The sequence below is a fragment of the Vicia villosa genome, unplaced genomic scaffold, assembly GCF_029867415.1.
Source record: "Vicia villosa cultivar HV-30 ecotype Madison, WI unplaced genomic scaffold, Vvil1.0 ctg.000181F_1_1_2_unsc, whole genome shotgun sequence".
Lineage (NCBI taxonomy): Eukaryota > Viridiplantae > Streptophyta > Magnoliopsida > Fabales > Fabaceae > Vicia > Vicia villosa.
The window spans coordinates 82,246-91,144 of record NW_026705055.1 but is presented as its reverse complement, the minus strand read 5'-3'; positions in this window follow the sequence as shown (position 1 = coordinate 91,144).

Below are 8,899 nucleotides of genomic sequence, written 5' to 3'. Positions count from 1 at the left end.
ATATTTTTATGTCTAAAAATAAATAAATATTTTATCAGATTAAAACTAAAAAATAAAATATTTTTGGTGTTTTGTGATTGGTTGATTTTAATTAAAATGCAAAATATAGAAATTATCAATTAAATATGCAGGGGGTGTATCAAGTAAATTTGGAAAAGAACTGATTTTAGTTCAAAACTTGCGTATGGGCCAGAAACGAGGGGTGTAGAAATCAATTCGTACAAGGCCCAGTTCACTTGTTTCTATTTTTTTTTAATTTAAGTCATGTGGGGTCCATGTTTTAAACCAGAACCAATCATGTTTTATCATTTTGCCACGCGAGCCATGGACCTGTTGACTGGCCAATGAGGAGACTGGAAGGAGCCACACGTGCACTGACTTGCCCCTGGACTTCTTGACCGCTGGAACAGTGTTTTCCGGTTGTCTTCTCCGGCGAGGTGGTTTTTAGAACCTGCGAAATCGTTAGTTTCGAAGCAAAAAGAATACCCTACCCACCTAATTCGAACCTCCTGAACACGATGGTGGCCTTGGTTTTTCCTGAAAGTGTTTGTGTTAAGAGATTCGAAGCAACAAGTTTAAACACGGTTGAACATGGCCAAGCTTGTTTCAGGGACCTATTCTTCCATGTTGCACGTCAAAGCTACTCTAAATCACTTCATAAACTCAAACAAGATGTTAGATATAATTTATATATGCTTATGAATGAGATATAGAGCACGAAAATTTAAGCTAATCGGAGAGCATGAGTATGATCGTTTCAAACACTTTCAGCCCTAGATTTTGATCCAAACTTACTATATTAGATCCCAGGAGATGAATAGAGTGCTTAGTTTGTATTGATAATGGCTAAAAACCAAGAAATGAAAATTACAAAGTTATGATATTTTTGTGAGAATTTTGTGAGTTTCCTTGCTATCTCTCTTGCTATTTTCGTGTGTTCTCTATTTGTGGAGTATGCTGCTTCATTTATAAGCTAGGATGGGCTTAAAATCTAAGCCAAGAAGCATTGATGAGCTTTGTTGAAACTTTGATTTTTAAATATTAAAAATCTTTGAAACTTTGACTAAGTCTTGCTCTTCTTCACTTCTCTTGCTTTGTACTTCCTTTTGCTGCAGAAAATTGAAGATTCTTTGATGAGTCATGCTTAGAAACCAAGCTACATATTATCCTTCCATTTCCTTTTTTAATTTAATCTTAAATATGATAAAATTAAACCAAAAAAGGAACAAAAATGATGTGGGCTTTATCTTGGTCGTGGGAGTCCCTTTACATCATGGTAAACATGTTTGGATCATGGAAATTGGGTTTCATTTGGAAGAAAAACATTTTTGATCAATGTTGATTTCATGCATTTTCCCAAAATTTAGCCAACTTCAACAAGGTGTAAATCCCTCAATTTTTATCATATGAAGGAGATCTTGTACTTTTTGGAAACCTCAAAGAGTTCTCTAACCAATGTCTTTGGTCTCATGTCAAAATGATTTTCCATGCTCCTTGTGTGTCCTTTTGAAAAAAGTGACTTTTTGTTGACTTTGAAAATGACCTGTAATGTCTTGATTCATATTTTTCAAATGGTGAATCTAATGACCATGGGACCAATTGCATTTGAAAGATAATTTAATTTCCTTCAAAATAAGCTTTGGTTTGAATTTTTTGGATGAAGGATGAGAGAGTTATGACCAGTCAAAGTTCAGTTGACTTTTTAGGAGAAAACCCTAGTTTTGAAACTTAGGGTTTTGTTGATTTTTGATCTTTCCTTGATGAATTATGATCATCCAATGATCAAATGATGAATCCTTTGACAAAATATGGATGTTGACAAAAAATTTCATTTTTGACTGTCTGTTGACTTTTCTGGTCAAACGGGTCGTCTGTTGATTGTTTGAGTTGCTAACTGTGCGTCTGAGTGAATTGAAGTTTGAAAATTTGTATGGTGGTACTTTGAGATATATGGAGGTCCATGATATCCATTTGAGGTCTCAAAAACTTGTTCTCCTGAAAAAAACAAGAAACCCTAGTTAGGGACTGTTTGTGTAGGAGACAGTTAAGCGTACCTGATTTTTATGCAGTGCTGAGTCTCTGCTAATCATGTGATATTCAGAAGACTTCTAGGACAAAAACCTTGGAATTTTTAAATGCAAAAGTTTGTTTTGATTGATGGTATAAAACACGGAGAATTGCACTGTCAGCGGTTTGACTGTCAACTGACTGTTCAGGCATGTAACAGTTAAAGTGAAAATTCAACAGTCAAAGTTAATATTTTTGTTGTTTTTGTTTTGTTTTTGTTTTGTTTTTGTTTTGTGTTAATGATGAAAATTTATTTACATGAGTGGTTAGTAAAACACAGACATAGTAAATAAATAATAAATACTGTATGCGAGCAAAATTACCAATAATGACCCTGAAAATCATTTAATGCACAGAAAAATAAATATTTAACTGGTAGAAAACACACAAAATATTATCTGGATAATTAAGCAACAGTACGACAAATAGTACGACATTTAATACTGATAGTACAAATATTACATACTACAATGAACAGTACAACGAGTAAACGGTATATTAAGAAATAAGAGATACGGCAAACTTTAAGAATGACGATTAATAACCCATGCTACAAACAGTAACATGTAGATGATTGGGAGTGTCAACATCCCAGGTCCACATTTTTCAGGGCTATGCAGACAGAAGAAAGACATGATTACCACCACGACGGTGATGATCATAAGAAAACACGTCTCTATCCGCTTCGCCATTTTTGCCGGGGAAAGAAGAGAGAATGAATATGAAGTAGAAATTTGAGAGATGAGTTAGAATTTGATGTGAGATTTTATGGAAAAAATGAGAGGTATTTATAGAATGAAAGGAAGGATAGAGACGTTGGGGAATGAAGTGATTCCGTACAAAAGTTAAATTTGAGTGGAAGTGAGATTTGAAAGAAAGTGTATGATAGTGTTGGAAAAAAGAAAGATGTATAGAATAAAGTTAGGATTTGATTTTGAAAGAAGTGATTTGAAAAGAAAGGAAAAGATTTTGAAAATAATGGAATATAGTACAAAAATTAGTGGGAAACAAAAGATAATAATAATTTACTTGTTACCAGTACAGTCTGAATCCCCGGACTATGCGCCTGCAAAAGATTTAACTCTGTACCAATTGCGTCAGTACTATTTATCTGTAAATAAATATCAAATAAATAGCGTATGTGAAGTAATAAACAGTAATTGGCGTTTGCGTAAGAATAAATTCAACAGCGAGCCAAAATACCGTATAAGAAAAATTCTAAAAACCAAGTATTCATAAATCAGGATATAAAAATCCAAGATTATATGAAACTCTTAATTTTTAGATTGAAGTTTTCTTGAAAAAAGATGCGGGCAAATTTTGGGGTATAACACCACCCCTTCTTCGTGACGTTCTCCAGTCCTACGTTCAGCTAGTTCGACACGAGTATTCACCTTTCAGGAGGGATTGTGATGGATGAGGATCATTTATGGCTTTGATGGAGGTGGAAGTCACCCTTTGGTGCTTTCGTTGATGATTATAACAACTTGTCCCTCGGAGGATTTTTCTTTTTCTTTTGGCTTTCCCTAACTTTTGCCTGGACAAAAAGTTTCTTTTGAATTTGGTTTTCGTTGTCCAGCGGGATATGCCCTAATTTTTGCCTAAGTCATTTGCTTCAAAGCTTTTTTTTTTGACTTAGCGGGCTATTGTTTTTCTTTTTTTGATTATAACTTTCTTTCATTCTTTTTTGTCTCGTTCGGGAACAAGTTGCATGACTTTTGTGATTGACTTGATAAAAAGGTTGTGACTGCCATATTCTCAATAAATGAGAAACATCCATTGTGGATTGTGCTCTTCTTCTTTTGTTGTGAGAGGTGTATTATGATTGATCCTCTGATGGAATACATGAAAGTTGAGCGCTCGGTCACACTAACTGAAGACTACCCTGCCCCTGGTTAAGATTGAGGGTTTTGTATTTTTGAAAAAGAAACTACTACTCCTTAGGCTCAAAGGGGTTGACGAAGGTTTCACTCCCTTATAACTCCAGTGTTTGGGAATTGAAACAATGCCTGTACATCGTCAGCAGGATCTTTGTTCCAAAAGCATACAATTAGTAGTTCATGTGTTTTTTGATTTTTCATCATTCTCCTTTTTTAGTTGCTTAAGACAAGTGAGTTGAATATCAATGAACATAATGACAAGAATGGAATGATTTGAGAAAAACATGTATATTGCATTATTTTTATTTATTCAAACATAATGAGTTTCTTACAATGAGAAGTACTTGATAACAACAAAAGTTATACAATTGAAAATACTGAAGGAATCTATACCATGGCAAGCTTGGCCTTATTCTGATGCAAATGAAATGTTCTCTGACAAACACAAAGTCTTTAGGCTCCTTTGGTGGAAGGTACCCTCATGAGGAGGCGTGGGGTCCTTAGATAGTAGCTTGATTTTTTTTTTTGTAATTCCCCATGATTCTTTGTCGGTGAGCTCTTGTCAGATATCGGTGTGGAGGAATTGTCTTGTCTGATCTGATGGAGAGGAAGAATGTAGGAGTCTTGGTAACCATGGATGCATATGCATGAATGCAAAAATGTTAATGATGATGCAAATGCAGTAGGAATCAGGATCAAGGATCAAGGCCTCTTGTGATAATAACTTCTCATGGTCAATAAGATATGGTCGAATCCTCTAGATTCAGAGGTTCGACGTTGCATTCTTGATAACTAGGCGGTGCATAAGTCAAAGATGGTTGAATCCTCCAGATTCAGAGGTTCGACGTTGATTGATTCTGATAGATAACTGATGTAGAACTTCTGTATAAGTCAAAGATGGTCGAATCCTCCAGATTCAGAGGTTCGACGTTGATTCAGGATAGATAACCTTTGCATAAGTCACATAAGGTCAAACCTTCTAGATTCAGAGGTTCGACGTGGATTATGATAGATAGTCTGAATGGCATGGGGTAGGATGGAGGCATGTTTTCCTGCAAAACAAAATTTCCCAACCCATCTCACAGGTGTGATCTAGTACAAGGTAGGTCAAAAGGTCTCCAGCGTTAACAGTTCTCCTGAGACACCATCATTGTTGCAAATACATGCCAACAATGGTATCCCATTTGAACCTCAGCTGGTCGTGGGTCTCATGATTGCAATCAACAGAACCTGACATTCTGTTGGCGTCATGACTATCCACTCTATCCTAGGTAGCCTAAGTATCACTCTGGCCTGGGTATTGGGCCTTTTACCTCATAAAACATCCCACCCAACCTGCAAACAGTGAAAATATGTGGTCCCCACGGGGACCCATAATATAGTCCAGAATGCGAGAAAGTAAACATGATATGCAGATAGTGAATAGTCATGATATGCAAGCATAAAATAAATGAAGTGAAGCATAGACAATATATAAGCACACCCAATAAACAAACAAACGAAGGCTAGGATCGACTCGCTAAGAATGGACCAGCACAGGTCTATCACATCTCCAGCAGAGTCGCCAGCTGTCGCACGCTCGCGAAAATGAACAGAGTCGCCACCAATATATTTATCCCAAAGAGGGAAAGGAATATCAGGAAACCTAAGATGAATAAGAACGAGGTCTTTCGACCAGAGATAGGGTACGGGAGTCGGTTACGCAAGGGGAAGGTACTAGCACCCCTCACGCCCATCGTACTCGATGGTATCCACCTATGTTTGTTGCTATCTAAAGGGTGTGTAAATCTAAAGCTTAATGCAAGGGAATGTATGCAAATGGAAGAAGAAGAAACACGGGGAAAATAAGGTTTATAAATAGTTGTGCTCGCTTAGGCCCCGCGACCTAATGCCTACGTATCCTTTTCAGGAATCAGAGGGTCGTAGTTCGGCGCACATGTTTTTGTTTGTTTTTGTGTTTTTTAGTTGAACAGTTACATTCGCACTCCGCTGCTCGACCTCTGGAGTCTTAAGCTGGGAATGGAGCGGAAGTAACGTGCCTGATTAGGAGAAAGAATGCCCTGAAGGCAAGAGAAAGAATGCCTCGGAGGCAAGAGAGAGGGGAGAAAATTGGTTTGTGTATTTTAGATGTAATTCCATGATGAACAAAACCCAATACAAGGCTTCGCATCACTTCCTTACTTTGTTTAGGTCTGAGCCTTTATTAAATGTTTTAGATGTTTTTGGTTGGGTATTTTTTAAGGGAATTTACTTTGCGATTCGAATCATATAAAAATGTATAATGATCGAGAAGCAGATTAGGGAATGAATCCCACTCACTTCTATCCATTATGTAATGTTCGAGAAACAGATTAGGGAATGAATCCCACTCATTCCTGTCCCATTAATTAATGTTCGAGAAACAGATTAGGGAATGAATCCCACTCATTTCTCTCCCATTAAGTAGTGACCGAGAAACAGATTAGGGAATGAATCCCACTCATTTCTATGCCACTAAGTGATTGAGAAACAGATTAGGGAATGAATCCCACTCATTTCTCTATCACTTTCTTAATGTGATTCGCATCTCTATTTGTTAATGTTTTAATGTTGAAAGAGAAAAAGAAGAAGAAAACTAGCCTAAAATGAATAACTAGCTTAATGTTATGAAGGGAACCTCTAAGTCCTAATATTGTCATGGTTTCTACCTAAAGTTAGGAATAAAGGAGACATGAAAATTAAAGTCACAATTAGAAGTCATAAGTAGGATACATGAGCAAAATTGAGTAAGGATACAATGATACAAAATTATACACAAGCATGAGGTAACAAGCCAAAAAATATAGTACAAAAGTGGCCTAAAAATACTACTATTTTTATGAGTTTCATATGAAGGAAATTGAATTACAAATCAAGTAAAAGACTAATATTTTTTGTGATTATTTTCTAAGTCAAAAATCATATTAAAAGTCTAAAATAAGAGATGAAAATTAGTGTTTTATCACCTAAAAGAAAATTGGTAAAAATCTAATTAAAAGGCCTAAATTCTACTAATTAACAAATGTTGATCAGGGGGTGAACAGTGAAAATGGGATTGTGAATAGCAATTGGGGCGCAGGCTCACTCAGAGAGGCCCAAAGGGCGTTTTTTTGTGATTCAGATCTTATGCCAATAATGCAATGGGCTCGGTTGGTGCAGAAAGCAAAACGGCCCAAGGGATTATGTGATTCATCATCACGTTTTATTCAGATTTTAGAATTAAAATAGAAAAAAACAATTATTTAACAGATAAAAAAAAGATATAATCGAAAGGGGATTAGGGTTTTCAGAATTGTGACCTTCAGGGTTCTTCTTTCATCTTCTCATTCAAAACGCGGCGCGGTGGTCTCCTCCGAAGGCTTCTTCGATTCGCCGCCGTGAGCAAACAGACCCCTTTCATCATCCTCTCGTTTCAACTCTCTTATATCGCCTCGCTCTCGATTTGTGCTTCCCCGTTTCAGCCGATTTCGCATCGCTCTCCTCCCTCGCTTCTGATTCAAATCCTTTCGTTCTCGTTGAATTTGAGCTACGCGTGATGACGATGCAATGATGATGAAGGCGCTTGGAAATTTGAAGTGAAGAGCGATACAATGACGATGACTTTGTCCGCGGCGGAGAAGAAACGGAAGATTGTGTATTTCAGATCGGTGGAGATAGAAGGCATATGAAGGAGGTTCGATGATGGAGTTTTAAGGTTTTGATTCTTCTCCTTCTTGAATTCTTGCTGCATTTTTGTTGTGGGATTGAGGAAGATTGATGACGAGGTTCTGAAATATGAAGATTGTGGATTGAAGAAGATTCAAGGAGCATTCAAGAATTGCGTTGATGATATCGGAAGGAATCGAAGGTTGAGTTCCGAGGTGGAGATGAAACTAATTCAGATTGAAGGAGTGAAGATGATGAACACCATTTTGAGAGAGAGTGGTGGAGTGATGAATATTGATGATTGAATTGGAGAGAGGGTGATGAATGTTCAGAAGATGGAGAATGTGAAGATGGGAACCGAGTGGAGGAGAAGATGGTGTGGTGAAGGTCAAAAAATGGTGGAGAAATGGCGTCCGGACCTGAACAAAATGGTGGCTGAAGATTATATATAGGTTCAAAGGTCAGCTATCTCTGATTTCTCTTGCTCTCTCTTCCCAGAATTCTGTTATGAAGTTTGTTGGTGGTTAGAGGGTAGTTACATATCTGTAACTGAATCAGTTAGGTGGTTTGAGTTAGTTTTGAATCTGTTATTTTCTGTTATGCTGTTAAAGTTAGTTTTGAATTGGTTATGGAATGTTTGGTGTTAACTGATATGGTTAGGACTAATATGATAAAAACAGTGGTATTTTTGTGTGGCTTTGGTCTAGTTTAGGGACTGTGTCGCCCTCAGTTTTTTACCGTACCTCTCGTGTGAGAGATATACGAACTGACACTCTTCTCTTTTTGCTTTTGTGTTTTTGAAAATCAGAGAGTCGCCACCGACTTTTATTTTATCCAATTAAGGAAAGGTTTATAAAAGAAACAGAAAAAAGACCTTTAAGAAATTCTGGGTAAGGGGGTAGGTTATACAAAGGGAAGGTGTTAGCACCCTTTGTATCCATGATTATCCATGGGCTCTTAGATTGCTTAGCTCACTTATTTTGAATCATTTTTTCTCTTGCCTTGGAATGCTTGTATGTGATTTCAAAAATACCTTTGTAAATTGACTTTGTAATGATCCTTGTGCAGATGTATACAAAGTGTTTTATCTTTCGAAAGATGTTTTGAAAAAAAGAACGTTAACTTCGTAATGATCCTTGTTTGGATATATACCAAGTATGGTCTTTTTTGAAGGTTTTATTTTGAAAAACAATAGTATATGAGACATTTGTTTGTTTGATTTGAGCAAGCAATTAGGAGGTCTACCCTAAGTTATAAGGTCTTTTCCTATTTCCTTTAGAAAATTCTCC